This window comes from Leopardus geoffroyi, chromosome B1 (assembly GCF_018350155.1).
Source record: "Leopardus geoffroyi isolate Oge1 chromosome B1, O.geoffroyi_Oge1_pat1.0, whole genome shotgun sequence".
Classification (NCBI taxonomy): domain Eukaryota; kingdom Metazoa; phylum Chordata; class Mammalia; order Carnivora; family Felidae; genus Leopardus; species Leopardus geoffroyi.
In genome coordinates this window covers 159,578,497-159,594,557 of record NC_059327.1, presented here as the reverse complement: position 1 = coordinate 159,594,557, position 16,061 = coordinate 159,578,497, and the positions used below count along the sequence as shown (strand labels likewise).

General features: G+C 40.1%; 1 protein-coding gene across 1 annotated transcript in view; it reads right to left on the bottom strand.

Annotated features, from left to right (window-relative positions):
* The window catches only part of IGFBP7 (insulin like growth factor binding protein 7), a 79,864-nt gene that overhangs the window by 42,142 nt on the left and 21,661 nt on the right, over positions 1 to 16,061 (bottom strand). The window lies entirely within an intron of this gene.

Below are 16,061 nucleotides of genomic sequence, written 5' to 3'. Positions count from 1 at the left end.
TGGGTTCTGCTTCTCATTCAGGCAGGTATGAAAGTACCTCAGGCTTCACTCACTTATCTCTCACTATGTGGAATGCTCTCCAGACTTATCTCAGGGGCTTATGTCACTCTTGCCACAACTCTTCATTCTTTCTCTTTTATCTCTTGAAGTTCTGTCATAATACCCCTTTGTTTTCTGGCCTATTCATAATATTCTAATAACTGAGGCCTCTTTTTATTTTTTATTTATTAAAAAAAAATTTAATGTTTACTTCTTTTTTAGAGAGAGTATGAGCAGAGGGACAGAGAGAGAGGGAGACACAGAATCTGAAGCAGGCTGAGCCTTCTTTTTAAAAAACACCTTTCCAGACAGCTTCCTTCTTTCAAGCCTTTCAATTAAAAGAAAAAAGATACAGCTCCCCCCCACCCCAAAAAAAATTTGCCAGCACCCAAGTACTGTCATGCTTCAGGAACTTAAGTTGTTTACTTCATTTGGTATAATCTGTGTTAAAACAATATAGCATTATCTACTTTGAATGTACTAGAAGCCCTCAGGGTAGTGTTGTGTTTTGTGAGAGATATTAAATCTAGTTGGAACTCAACAAGAAGCAGCGTCATGTGGGGCAATCCATGCCTACTGGACCCCTGACTGATCACATTTCAAAGCCTAGTGCTTTGCTAAAGGGCATCTGACTTTAAGAATAAGCAATCCTATTACTCAGAGCCTTCTCTGCACACCATAGCTTTGAAGGAATTTGAGAGTTTGCAAATTCAAAGTTGAAAATTAAAAACCCACAAATAAGACTTGAATCCATTTATTCATGGTAAGATGAATATAGCTTTGAAAAGTCTACCCTCATTAGGATCATGAGGGAGGCTGCTTAACTAGCTTCTTCTTGCCCATGACAAGAGAACCATTTTCCTAAAACAAACTCTGTCTTCAATAGACTCAGGAGATACCACAGAATAATATTCACTTAAGTACATTTCTTTTTCAATGACGTTTCATTGTTTTCTTAATCACTGTGATTTCTATTTTGCCAGAGTTAGAGTACCTCTTCCCCTACTCCCAAAATGCATTAAAATAAATCCGAGGCCCTGCAGGAGTGATCAAAGCTTTCCTGTTCACGGAGGAATGTCCATTCCTACAAGCTTGGGGAGGTTTCCTAACTAATGAACTAGAACACCGTCAGATGTCTGGTTGCCAAGTAATATATTAAAGTGCTTTTCTAATGAGATTTCTGTAAGGTAACTATAAAACCGTAAAAAGCACACTAAGCTTCAGTGAAGCAAAAACAAACAAACAAAAACCCAACCCGACAATAAATGCCTTTAAGGAAAGAAGAGTTCAACATGGCAACTAAAAAGCTAAAGAGAATTTGGCCAAGTAGAAAAATAAAGCTCAATAATTTTCAATCTGAGAAAAAGGGTGGGCATAAAGCAAAGCAGTGTAGTAGTTAGGTCATAAAGGAGCCAACTGAGTATCTCTTTTCTTCTTCTTCTTCTTCTTTTTTTTTTTTTTTTTTTTAAAGTGAGCTCTACGCCCAGTGTGGGGCTTGAACTCATGTCCCCAAGATCAAGAGTCACATGCTCTAGGGGTGCCTGGGTGGCTCAGTCAGTTAAGTGTCTGACCTCAGCTCAGGTCATGATCTCACGGTTCAAGCCCCACGTCAGGCTCTGCATTGACAGCTCAGAGCTTGGAGCCTGCTTGGGATTCTGTGTCTCCCTCTCTCTCTGCCCCTTCCCTGCTTGTATTTTCTCTCTCTTCTTCAAAAATAAACATTTAAAAAATAAATATAAATAAAAACAAACACTAAAAGTCACATGCTCTACTGGCTGAGCCTGTCAGTCACCCCCAAACTGATACTATATATACTACATTTTAGTATCTTAATATCTACATGTTTAAATATCTCCCTTTCCTTATCTATTTGACAAGATCTATTTACACAGATCTCTGATAAACATAGCTACAAATGTCCCCTATTGTTAAAAGAAACATTTTTCCATTGTTAGAACTTGTGCCTGAGAATTTAGAAATAGTCTACAAAAATCTTGAATGCCAAGGATCTCTTTGTTAGAGGCAATATAGTGAGGAATTCTCACCTGAAATACAAACAACAGTAATGGTACCAAGACTACTATGGACCACCCTGAAACAGTTTGGGGAAGCTCTTTCCTTGGCTCCCCTTGCCACTCTCCCTTATTTAACCATGGAGCCCACCATGACATCAATGAGGCTAAGAGGCTAGAGGCCAGCCCTCTTGGTGTACATTCATGTAAGCCTGTGATTCCAGTGTGTTCTACACTAATCCTTACAGTCCTACATCCCTGGGTCCCATTTAAGAGGTTAAGAGTAGAACAGACCCATCAAAGAATGATGTGGGGTCTGAAAACCAATACAGAAGGTGATGTGGGTGGCTAGTTTAAAGAGGAAAAGACTAGAGTGGGGAAGTCCCTGGTTAAACATCTTCTAACATCTGAAGGAACGCCATGTCAGGAGATGACAAATCTTGATTTTAGTTACCCCAGAAGGAAACACTATGATCAAAGTCATGTTACATATTTAAGGTCAAGGTAACAATAAAGTGTCAGCAGTTAAAGATGTCCAACAATAAACATGCTTTAAATGTAGTCATGTGGATATGAGTGATGGGCTGAGAGTTATCAGGGATAAAGTCTTCATTTTATTCACAATTTCAACCAAATCCAATCAAATGATGGATTGATTCCAAAGGAATTTTTTAAATTACTTAATGGTATCATTTCTTTTAAACAGCTAACCTTATTAATGCTGGGAAATGATTTATTGAAGATTAATAGAAGTATTTTTCAAAATCTGGTGCTCTGCATTTAATATGGGAAGAAACCAGAATAAGGCATGTACTCATGGATATTAACCATTTGCTTCAGTGGGAACGTAGAACACAATAAACCAGTCTTCCCTTTGCAGAAGTTCTTCCAGGTAATCACATAAACAAACAAAGCCAAATAAGTGACAGAACAGTGACCCTGGCACTCCAAACCCAACACAAACACTGGAGTGTAGCTTTCAGTGGATTGCTGTTCTGAAGCTTTAATCTTCAGGAAGGTAATAGAAAATGGAATGCAAAGAGAAAGGAACCGCTCTCTAGTTCACCTCTGGATTCAGACAGACCTAGGTGACGTTGCATAAGATATTTAACATTTTGAGCCTCAGGCTTCTCATCTATAAGATGGGGCTGTAACAGTACCTAGGTCTTTTGGGATTATTGTGATTATTATGCACAGGACCTGCCGTGCTGTCTGGCACACAGTGAGCACTCAATGATCGCTGTTATTTGCAATTTCAAAATAATTATTTTAAAATGGAATAGGAATTGTTTTCCATGTTAAAAGGAGGCTGGACTAAATAGTTCTTTTATACTTCCTTATATGTACCATATTATCATCCTATTCCACATGACTTTCCCCTCCTCAACTCACTCCTACCACACACCTCCCCACCAATGGCCATAATAAAACAACAGCAAGACCTATTCATTGACTGCTCACTGTGGGCAGACAGGTAACTAAACCTCTCAACAACCCTGTGAGGTGGGGGCTGTCTCCCATTTTACAGAAGAGAAAACTGAGGCAAAGAAAGGTTGAATAGTTTGCCCTAAGTCACAAGTCTTATAAGTAGGTGTACTGGGATTCCAAACTAGGTAATTTGGTTCTAGAACCCAGGTTCCCAACCATTATCCATATGGCCTTATACATGACCCAAAAGTCTCCCTCAACAAATCAATGAACAAATGCACAAACTACTTGTTGCGGTGGATGGAAAAGTGGTAAAAGATCCAGTGTTGGCTTTAATCTCCTTTTCTCCATCTTCAACAGTTCCTCTAGATCTAAATTCTGGAGCTTCATTCGTGATTATCAATTTCTTTCCCTCTCTTCCCACAAAACACTCTTACCCTTGATGGGTCAGGTGGATATAAATATATTTATGTGCATGTAAACATGCGCTTCCCATTTATCCGTGAGTTTGAGGCTTAAAAAAAAAAAGGCTCTGCCACATTCCCTTGATCTCTGCCTGTAATACCGGTACAGGGGTATGCGGAAGGCTGGCTAATCCTGAGCTTACCAAACTGTGAACACAGTCAGGCATTTCAGAAATGCACTCGGATGATGACTAAGAGGTTCCTCTAATAATGGAAAGTTCCCAACAGAACTGTTAGGGCTCAGGAGGACCAGCTCCAACACCCATCCCTGCCAGCCTGGGAGGTGCCACCTGGGCAGATCTGACTCCCGGCCGCAGGGTCGCTAAGTTCCCTGGCTCAACTCCATGCTTCCTGCTGCAGTTGCTCATTTCTTCTTGTCCCACATGTTCTCCAGCCTTGATGATTAATGCCTTCTATGTAGGGTGGGGAAAATGACCCTGATGTCATATGAGTGGGAAACCTTCATCCCTTCCGTCTACAAGGAACAGCTCCTCAGCTCAACTCAGAGTAATTCCTCTTTGCTGTCTTCTTGCTGAATACCATCACTTCCTCAAGCAAGGTATATACGGTCTTGCAATTTCCTTTTTTCTTAAAACACAAATTGCAAGTGATTCACTGCATTCTGTGTTGCTAAAATTCATATCCCGGTGTAGTTCATTAGTAAAAGCCCTTTTGCTCCCTCTCTTCCCCCCTCCCCCACTGCAACACTGTTTGATGAGATGCAAATAGAACTATTTCGGTTTTCCAGCTGAGCAGCCATGAAAAAGAGAGAGAGAGAGAGAGAGAGAGAGAGAGAGAGAGAGAGAGAGAGAGCAGCTCCTTGCTTATCTCTGTGTTACACATTAACACGGTTCTCCCTTGCAGAGGTTCAAGGTAAGCACACTCTAAAAAGTCAAATAATTGACAAAACAATTACCCTGGCACTCCAAGGTCAATGCAAAGGCTGGGCTGTGGTCTTCAGCTTAATACTGTACTAAAGATTCAGTCCTCAGGAATGTGATAGAAAGTGAAATGCAAAGGGAAAAGAATTTCCCAATTTCTCCATGAAGATGTGATTGAAAAATACAATAGAGCTCAAGGGAAAGCAAGCCGGCAGGCCAAGTTCTACCCAGAACCTTCCCAGGCAGGCACCTCTTGTCCGGCAGTCTCTCCCCCACTGGCATCTAACAGTGCTTTCCTCTATCACTCTTGTGCTGCTGGTCTCATCAATAATAATAAAAATTGCCACCAGCCTTCCCGCTACCATTAATCCTGCCCCACCATCATTTACTGAGCTTACGTGCCAGGCATAGCGCAGTCTCTTCTTCTTTCAGGTAGTTCTTGTAAAAATCCAATGAGGGGTTATGCTTTTTAGCCCAATTTTACCGATGAGAAATCAGAGGCTCTGAGAGGTTCAATGACTTGTACAGAGTCATACAGCTTATCAGTAGCAGGGCCAAGATTTCAGGGTAGGCTTAACTCCGCAACATTCATCCTAACCATGACTCCTAGTTTTCTGAGTATTGACATGGCCCTTTCCCTCCCAACAGAGCCTATCGTAGGTTTTGGTGGACACTTGCATGAATGAATGAATGGACTAATAAATGAACAAATCAACAAACAAGTGAATGTACCTTCCGAAGACCAGCTTTTTTTTTTTTTTTTTTAATGTTTATTTAGTTTTGAGAGAGAGAGAGAGCGAGCGAGCGAGCACAAGTGGGGAAGGGGCAGAGAGTGAAGCAGACATGGAATCTGAAGCAGGCTCCAGGCCCTGAGTTGTCAACGCAGAACCTGACATGGGGATCGAACTCACTAATAGTGAGATCATGACCTGAACCAAAGTTGGATGCTCAACTGACTGAGCCACCCAGGTGCCCCTGAAGAATAAGTTTTTTAAAGAAAGTACTCACTCTCAGAAAAGCAAGAAATGTCTGAAACTGAGTATGGCAATACTTAGGATTTCAAAATGAAATAATTTCTTCACCCACTTAAAATTCAAAGGAGAGGAACTGAGAACTGCATTCTACCTACACTGGTCCTGAGTGCTCCTGGCTGTAGGGATAATGGCTAAAATAACTGAAGCTGACATATTCAAAAGACTCTTGATTTCAGATACATGAGGGTTTTACTAAAGTTAACATCAATGCCTTTTCTTCCAATATTGAATGTCCCCCCTCCCCATTTAGAGGGAGTTTGCTGAATGACATTATTTTTCTTACTTTTTATTTAGAATCAAGCAGAGAAAATGCCATTCTTATTTATTTTTTGAGAGAGAGAGAGAGAGAGAGAGAGAGAGAGCGAGCGCGCATGCACGCACAGGGGAGGGGCAGAGAGAGAAACCCAAGCATGCTCCACATATTGTCAGCATGGAGCCCGACTAGGGGCTCAAATTCATGAACCATGAGATCATGACCCTCACTGAAATCAAGAGTTGGCTGTTTAACTGACTGAGCTACCCAGGCACCGCCCCCCCAATGCCATTCATACCCACACCCTCTTCCCCCAACACACACTATCCAGGAAATGTGAGGAGACAAACCAAAGAGGTGATGAGGAGAAAGTGCTCAAAGACATTAGCTGGATCAGCACTACCAATGGAAGTGCTTTGCATCCTAAGAACTGTGCTGTTTTCCTTTCCCCTGCCAGCGAGACAACTATGTTGGCTCTCTCTTCTTCAGTGTCTCCTCCCTGCCCTGGACCAGCATCCCCAGAATTCCCTGGGTGGGCTGAGGATGCTGTGAGGTGCCATCTGGTCCACTTCACCTTTCCTCCCCCAGAAGTCAACACCCATTTCCCCTACAGAGCTTCCCCCTTTTGTCAGCATAGGAAGTGAGGATCCCAACTAGGGAACTTAAAGTGTGCCTTGAGTGGATACCTTTTGGAGCATTCCCGGACTCAGGGTGGGAACCAGGGAAACCGGCCTCAATATCCAGTTTATTTTTAATCTTGCTTGATAATCACTTTGGAACTGCCCGCTCTTCATAGATCCCATCCCTCTTCTCTTTTGGCCGGCACTCAGCTATTGGTTCTAAGTAGAAAAGCCTGTCAGGGTATTAAACATGGCTTAAGAATTATGAAAAGAGGAAGCTGATGTTTAGATTTATTCCCTTCTACCCACCCCCACTCACACCATAAACTGCATAGTTTCCCTCCAGAAAGGAAAACATTCTTAACCCCTCTGTCTAAATGTTTATCAGAAGTTGTCTGGACATGCAGAGTCTCTGAAGTCACATTCTTTATTAGTCACATCCTTCTTGGTGTGACCCTCATATCAGGCCAGGAGGAATGCTTGGACCTTGTGCAGAAACCATTTGGTGCTGGAAGCATCTACTACCACTCAGGGATTTTCACTTAGCCCAAATATGAGCAGAAGCTGAGCAAAGAACTTGAGCTTCCTGATGGCAGGAGGACTTCAGATACAAACAGATATGAAAAAAAAAAATCCTCTTGGTTCCTAATGCTGTGAGGCTTTGACTTCAAAATAAAGCCTCAGTATGGAGCTTGAACCTAGAACCCTCCTTCCAGGTGCTCAGCCCAAAATGAGTGGTCAGAGTTTTACCCTTGCTCTGAAACACTCCTGCTTTGGTGCAGGATGGCAAATACCAACGCCCATAAATTAGCTTATAGTTCTTTTTTTTCTTTCTTCTAAAGTTAGTTAGCTAGTTTGTTTGTTTATTTATTTATTTTGAGAGAGAGATGGGGGGGTGCCAGGGCGGCTCAGTCCATTAAGCACCCGGCTTCAGCTCAGACCATGACCTCAGTGTTGGTGAGTTGAAGGCCCCCATGTGGCTTTGTGCTGACAGCTCAGAGCCTGGAGCCTGCTTCAGATTCTGTGTCTCCCTCTGTCTCTGCCCCTCCCCAGCTAGTGCTCAGTCTTTTAAATAAATAAATAAATAAATAAATAAACATTAAAAAAATTAAAAAAAAAAACAAACCTTTATTTTGAGAGAGAGCGAGCATGGGAGGGGCAGAGAAAGAGCAAGGGAGGGGCAGAGAGAGGGAAAGACAGAGAATCCTAAGCAGGCTCCACACTTTCAGTGCAGAGCCCGATGTGGGACTCGGACTCACAAACTGTGACATCATGACATGACCTGAAACCAAGAGTTAGACACCTAACCAACTGAGCCACCCAGGTGCCGTTAGTTTATATGTCAAAAGTTATGTAAATAGTATGTATCTAAAAACCTTGTATCAATAGGTAAAAGGCACTGTTGTAGAACCAATTAGGTGATGCTGGTGCGTGTCTGAGAGAAAGGTATGACTAGCACAACAGAGAGTGCACTCATCTGGCAAGGAGGATAAGGGGGTTTTGGTACCAGTTCTCACTAGAGGCAGGTTATACATTCTACTTGGTCCTTGGCTCTTTATCATCTCTAAGGTGGGAAGGTTGAAGCAATCCTCTAGGAGGTCCTACTGAGGCCCAGAATCACACACACACACACACACACACACACACACACACCATACATGTATATATATGTATATGTCATGATATCATGTATACACACACACACATATATACACACATGTGTATGTGTGTATATATATCTACATATCTATATATACATATGTATTTATGTATCTGTATATACGTATTCATAAATACACACACACACACACATTTTTTTTTTTTTTTTTGAGGGTGGAGGGGCAGAGGGAGAAAGGGAGAGAATCCTAAGCAGGCTCCATGCTCAGTGCAGAGCCTGACGCAGGACCCAATCCCATGACTGTGAGATCATGACCTGAGCAGAAACCAAGAGTCAATCAACTGAACCACCCAGGTGCCCCAAGGCCTGGAATCATTTCTGATTCTTTGTTTCTAATATCTGAAGTGGATAAAACAAGTGTAAGCTCCAGCCCAAAGGATATCAGTCACAATAAAAAAGACCTTTCTGACAGTAAACCTGAGGATTTGCAAAGGATACTCTGAAATTTTCCCTTCTAGACCAGTGTGGGTGGCAAACTGTGATCTGAGGAAACTCTTCTAATACTGGTGTCTTTGGCACAGTCCTGTTTGAAATCTTCTAGACTGGGATGCTATAGGGAAGAGGCAGGGGATGGTTAATGGTAAACTGAAATATCACTTGATAATCATTCTAGATATGAGTCTATACTTTAAATCTATTAATTTTTTTTGTAACTAAAAGAAGGGAGAAAAACACCTCACAATTTGAGTGACTTTTGTTATGTTACATGTTACATACATGTTACATACATCAAATATCACTTGATAATCATTCTAGATATGAGTCTATACTTTAAATCTATTAATTTTTTTTGTAACTAAAAGAAGGGAGAAAAACACCTCACAATTTGAGTGACTTTTGTTATGTTACATGCGGAATACCAATGCTATAATGGTACATTTTTTTTTTTTTTAAGTTTATTTATTTACTTTGAGAGTGCAAGTGCACTGGAGGGGGAGGAGGGGGGGGGGAGAGACAGACAGACAGAATCCCAAGCCAACTCCACATTGTCAGCGCAGAGCCTCGTGCAGGGCTTGAATCCACGAACCATGACCTGAGCAGAAATCAAGAGTCAGACGCTTAACCAACTGAGTCCCTGAGGTGCCCCATGGCACAGAATTTATAGAAGATATTTTGTTGGTATTTAAAAAATATATAAAAGTACATAGTAATATCAATATAGGATAAAAATTCTCAACAAAGTGGCTATGCAATGTACTTCAACATAATAAGGCCTATGTATGACAAGCCTGCAACTGAGAATGTGCTCAACAGTGAAAAGCTGCAAGTTTTTCCTTGAAGACCAGGAACAAGACAAGACCATCCAGTCTCACGACTTTTACTCAACATAGTATTGGAAGGTATAGCCAGAACAATTAGGCAAGAAAAAGAAATAAAAGGCACCCAAATTAGAAAGGAAGGAGTAAAACTATCATTATTTACAGATGACATGATATTATATATAGAAAACCCTAATGACTCAGTCAAAAAATGGTAGAACCAATCAACAAATTCAGTAAATCTGCAGGACACAAAACCAATATATAAAGATATGTTTCTATACACTAAGAACCATTAGAGAAATTAAGAAAACAATTCCATTTACAACTGCACCAAAAAGAATAAGATACCCAGGAATAAATTTTTAACAAGTAGGTAAAAGACCTGTATAAGAAAAACTGTAAGACACTGATGAAAGAAACTGAAGAAGACACAAAGAAATGGAAATATATTCCATGCTCATGGATTGGGAGAATTAAAAACTTTTAAATGTCCATACTACCCAAAGCAATCTATAGATTCAATGCAATCCCCACTGCAATGGCATTTTTCACAGAAATAAAACCCCTAAAATTTGTATGGAAACACAAAAGACCCCAAATAGCCAAAGCAATCTTGAGAAAGAACAAAGCTAGAAGTAACATGCTCCTTGATTTCAAACTATATTACAAAGCTATAGTGATTAAAACACCTTGGGGGTGCCTGGCTCAGTAGGTTAAGTGTCCGACTCTCGATTTTGGCTCAGGTCATGATCTCATGGTTTGTGACACTGACCCCTGGGTCAGGCTCTAAGCTGACACTGCAGAGCTTGCTTGAGATTCTTTCCCTCCCTCTCTCCCTGCCCCTCCCTGCTCATGTGTGCTCTCCCTCTCAAACAAATATTAAACAAAAACCCACTATGGTATTGGCATAAAAACACACACAGATCAATGGAACAGAATGCGGGGCCTAGAAATAAATCCATGCATATATTTATGACAAAGGTACCAAGAATACACAATGGAGAAAGGACAATCTCTCCAATAAATGGTGCTGGGAAAATCAGACCACTATTTTACAGTACCCAGAAAATTCAACTTCAAATGATTAAGGACTCAAATGTAAGACCTGAAACCACAAAATTCCTAGAAGAAAACACAGTTGATAAGCTCCTTGACATTGGTCTTGGCAATAATTTTTTGGATTCAATACCAAAAGCAAAGGCAATGAAAGCAAAAATAAACAAATGACACTACATCAAACTAAAAAGCTTTTGTACAGAAAAGGAAATCATCAACAAAATGAAAAGGCAATGTACCAAATGGGAGAAAATATTTGCAAATCCTATGTCTGATAAGAGGTTAGTATTCAAAATATATAAAGAACTCTTACAACAGCAAAGAAACAATTAAAAATGGGCAGAGGATCTGCATAGACATTTGTGCAAAAATGACACACAGCTATCCAAAAGGTACATGAAAAGGTACTTAACATTATTAATCATCAGGGAAATGCAAATCAAAATTACAATGAGATCTCACATCCGGTAAGTCAGAATGGCTATTATCAAAAAGACAACAAATAAGTGTTGGCAAAGATAATGAGAAAAGGGAACTCTTGCGCACTATTTGTTTGAATTTAAATTGGTGCAGCCACTATGGAAAACAGTATGGAATTTCCTCAAAAAATTAAAACTGGAACTACCATATGATGCAGCAATTCCACTTCTGGGTATTTATCTGAAGGAAACTAAAATGCTAACTGGAAAAGATAAATGCATCCCCATGTTTACTGCAGCATTATATACAACAGTCAAGACATGGAAGCAACCTTACTGCCCACTGATGGATGAATGGATAAAGAATAGGTAGAATAAAGAAAGAATATGTGGTTTATAAAGAGCAATGGAATATTACTCAGAAATAAAAAAGAAGGAAATCTTGCCATTTGTGACAACATAGAATGGACCTTGAGGACATTATGCAAAGTGAAATAAGTCAGACAAAGAAAGGCAAATATCTTATTTATATGTGAATGTAAAACACACAAGACAATGAAACAGCGAACAGACTGCTGATTGCCAGAGCTGGGGGTGGGTAGTGGGTCCAATGGGTGAAGAAGGTCAAAAGGTACAAACTAACAGTTAGAAAATAAATAAATCATAGGGATGTAATGTACAGCATAGTGACTACAGTTAATAATACTGTGTTGTATACTGGAAAACTGCTAAGGGAGTAGGTCTTATTAACAGTTCTCATCACAAGCAGCACCTGGGTGGTTCAGGGGGTTAAGCATAGATTCTTGGTTTCAGCTCAGGTCATGATCTCATGGTTTGTGGGTTCGAGCCCCATAACAGGGTCTGCGCTGACAGCACGGATCCTGCTTAGGATTCTCTCTTTCTCCCTCTCTCTCTGCCCCTCCCCTGCTCACACATACCCTTTCTCTCAAAATAAATACATAAGCTTAAAAAAATTAAAGAAAAAATTTCTGATCACAAGAAAAAAACATTGTGACTAGGTGTGGTGATGGCGGTTAAGCAGACTTATTGTGAGAATTGTTTCACAATATATACAAACAACAAGTCATGTTGCACACCTAAAACTAATTTTATAATGTCAATTAAAAAAACCTTTAATAACAAAAGATTACAAGTCTTATTGTGTAATATTATTAAACTATTATAAAAACTATCAGGGTTGGAAGGAATCTTAGAGTCATCTAGTCCAACTCCCAAAACCTGATATAAAAGTCTTCTCTCCAATAGCTTATGGTTTTCTGCCTGAATATTTCCAGAGACCCTCAACTTAAGGTTCCCAAATCCACTGCTGAATCACTGTTGTGGCAAAGTTCTTCTTCCGATGAACTAAAATCAGCCTTCCTGCAACTTCCACCACTGTTTACAGCTCTACCCTCCAAAACATCATGGAGTAAGTTAAACTGATTTAGTATATGATGTTAGAAAACAAAAAAGTACATGTTCATTGTAACAATTCAAACATTATACAAGTATAATGTATAAAGAGGCAGTAAACTACTTTAATCTCCCAAAAATGCTGAATGTCCAATAACATGTATTAACAGTTTATACAACCATATATTTTTCATTTTTTAAAAATTCCATATCTATTACCCAATAAATTGCCTTTTGTTATTAAACAATATAACCTATAGTGCTCTTGTTAGGTCAATACAATACACATAAACCAAATTCATTCAACAGCTGCAAAATGTTCCATAACATGGGTAAACTTTTTCAAGAATATTCAGGATGTTTCCATTTTTTTCTACATAAAAAACAAACTAGGATACAATAAATATTCTTATACATGTCCTTATGCATTAGTGCTTTTATGTCTGTAGGATAAGTTCCAGGAAATGTGCTTTCTGGGTCAAAGGGTATGAGAATGTTTCATTTTAATAGACGCTCCTAGATTACTTTCAAAAAGGTTAGAAATTCTTGGACGTGTGCTCATTTCCTCACACATTTCCCAGCAGTGGGAGTTAGGAATTCACACAAATTAGGCCAAGCTGAAGGGGAAACACTGTATGCTGTGGCCTTTCTAACTGCATTTTCAGAACTACTTTCAGGCCAAGCAACTCTTCACATGTTTATTGGCCATTTGCAGTTGCTTCTCCTTTTAATTCACTACCTATAACTTTTGCTTATTTGTCTACTGGAGTACTTGTTGATTAACTTACATGAGCTCTTGTTACCCTATATTTTGCAAATAATCTCTCCAGGTCATCTTTTTGTTTTGTTTTATTTTTACGGCCATTTATTTATGGTATCAGTTGCCATATAGCATGTAATATAAGCTCTTTGTGAGCAGTGACAGTGGCTGTTTAGGACACCGCCATATCTTCAGCACCAAGAACAGTACCTGGCACATAGTATGTTCTCAGTAAAAACAATGAATGAATAAAATAGAAGCCTAGAATTTTTATGTAGCCAAGTCAGTCAATCTTTTCCTGTATGGTTTCTGAGCTATCAGAATAACTCTATTAGTGTTACTTTTTTGCAATTAATCCATCTTGAGTTTGTTTTGAACGTGGTATGAAGCAGAGTAAACTGTCTGACCCTGAACTTTGTCTACTACTTTGTATAAAAAGTACTACATAAAATGCAAATTTGGGGCACTTGACTAGGTCAGTTGGTAAAGCACGCAACTCTCGATCTTGGGGTCCTGAGTTTGAGCTCCACACTGGGCACAGGGATTGCCTAAAAAGTAAACTATTTAAAAATGCAAATTTCCTTTATTGTTTTAAAATTTATTTATTTTGAGAGAAAGAATGTGAGTGGGGGAGGGGGCAGAGATAGAGGGAGAGGGAGAGAATCCCAAGCAGGCTCTGCACTGTTAGCACAGAGCCCAGCATGGGGCTTCATCTCACAAACTGTGAGATTATGACCCGAGCCGAAATCAAGAGTCAGACACTTAACCAACTAAGTCACCCAGGTGCCCCCCACCAAAATGGAAGCTCCTTTTAGATTTTAAGGTATGCTATACATTAAAATATAAATATACCCTACCATCCATTTTATGCGCCATTAAAATAAATTAACCAAAAAATAAGGATGAAGAGTACTGACTGGGTGTCAGCCAATCACAGTGTCGCATTCCCCTTGACAGTCACGGGTTCAGACATGGGTGTATGACCCAATTCTGGCTGATGAGACCTACAGATAAATCTACTAGAGCACTTCCTAGAAAAGTTTTCTCATAATAATGACGTGGAATGCAGGAGAAGACAGGACCCTTTTCTTTGTCTCTGGTTGTCATTGAGCTGCCTTGTAATCACAAGGAGATAAATCCCTCCCCACTTCTACCTGGCCTCCTCTTTCCTTCATTTCTGTTGTCTCTTTCCCGTCCAGTTTTGATCCTTCTTCTAGAAGTTCCTCCTTAGTGCGGAACGCTGTCTTGGAAGGGAGCCTTGGCTGGCCAGTTTTGAGAACTCTACTCCAGCTCCTAGACCCTTCCATGGTCTCTTACACTCACCCACTAATGGACTTAGTACACCACACTTTCCAGTGAGTACCCCCTGGGTATGTTGGGATTTGCCAGTAATCAGATCTGTCATCACCTTGTTACTTCCCTTTGCTTCCTACCACAAAGCTGTTGACATCATACAGACCTTGAAGCATAGGTGGTTTAACACACTTGTATTTTGGGATTCTTTTTAGGGGATAGCTTGTCACCTTTTGTGTGGTAAATGTCCATGGGGTTTGGGTTTTGGTATCTAGTGCCTTTATTTTTTTAATTTATTTATTTAAGAGAGAGCACATTAGTGAGTGGGGGGAGGGGCAGAGAGGAGAGGGAGAGAATCCCAAGCAGGCTCTGCACTGTCAGCACAGAGTCTGACACAGGGCTTCAACCCACGAACAGTGAGATCATGACCTGAGCCAAAATCAGGAGTTGGCCGCCCGACTGACTGAGCCACCCAGATGCCCCCCTAGTGCCTTCAATACTAAAAAATTGTGGTAAAACACACATAAAATTTACCATCTTAACTATTTTTAAGTATATAGTTCAGTATTGTCAAGTATATTCACATTGTTGTGCGTCTCCATAACTTTCTTCCTCTTTCGAAACTAACACTACTCATTAAACAATTCACCATTCTTCCCTTTCCCAACCTCTGGAAACCATTCTTGTATGAGGTTCTGAAGGGGTTCTGTTTTTATGAGGAGACTGAATTCGGGGTACCAACAAAGTCTGCCACCACAGCCCCATTACTAAACTATAACTCCGGGAGACTGGAGTCTATTCTATGCCCACAGCACCAGCACAGCACCCAACACACAGAAAACACTCACATTATTTAACCAGTGAATGAATCACTCTGAATTCCTGCACCTTCTGGCAGGGTGATAGGATGCATTCTTGTACTCATTAAAGTGATTGATGGTTAACATAAAAGTTGCCATCGTTACCTGGACTAATACCTTTCCAGGTCAATATGCAACATGAGCTTCTGGAAAGAACACTGCCAGCTCTTGATTACCTGACTAATGAGGGGCAGGAGAGGAACAGACTATCTCAAATTGATGCTGATTTTAGAGTATTTTATATGTATTTTTTTATGTATGAATTTGTTGTGGCAGATATCCTTACTAATTATGCTTGGTTCAGGCTAACATTATAACATTAGTAGTCCCTGGGCACAATTTGTGGGTAGTGATTTGAAGGGAAGGAGGTGGTCCAGGTGTACGTGGGGCAATCTATTAAAAAGTAAACATCTGACACAGATGTACACAAAATGGTTAACTAAGTGGGCATATTTGAGAGTTGTTGCTATAACAATTGGTGAAACCAAAAGGAATAAGAGGTTGTGTTCATATCAAGCTTTACCATTACAAAGGGCTTTCAAACCCATGACCTCACTTTTTCTCACAACATTAACCCTTTACTACAGGC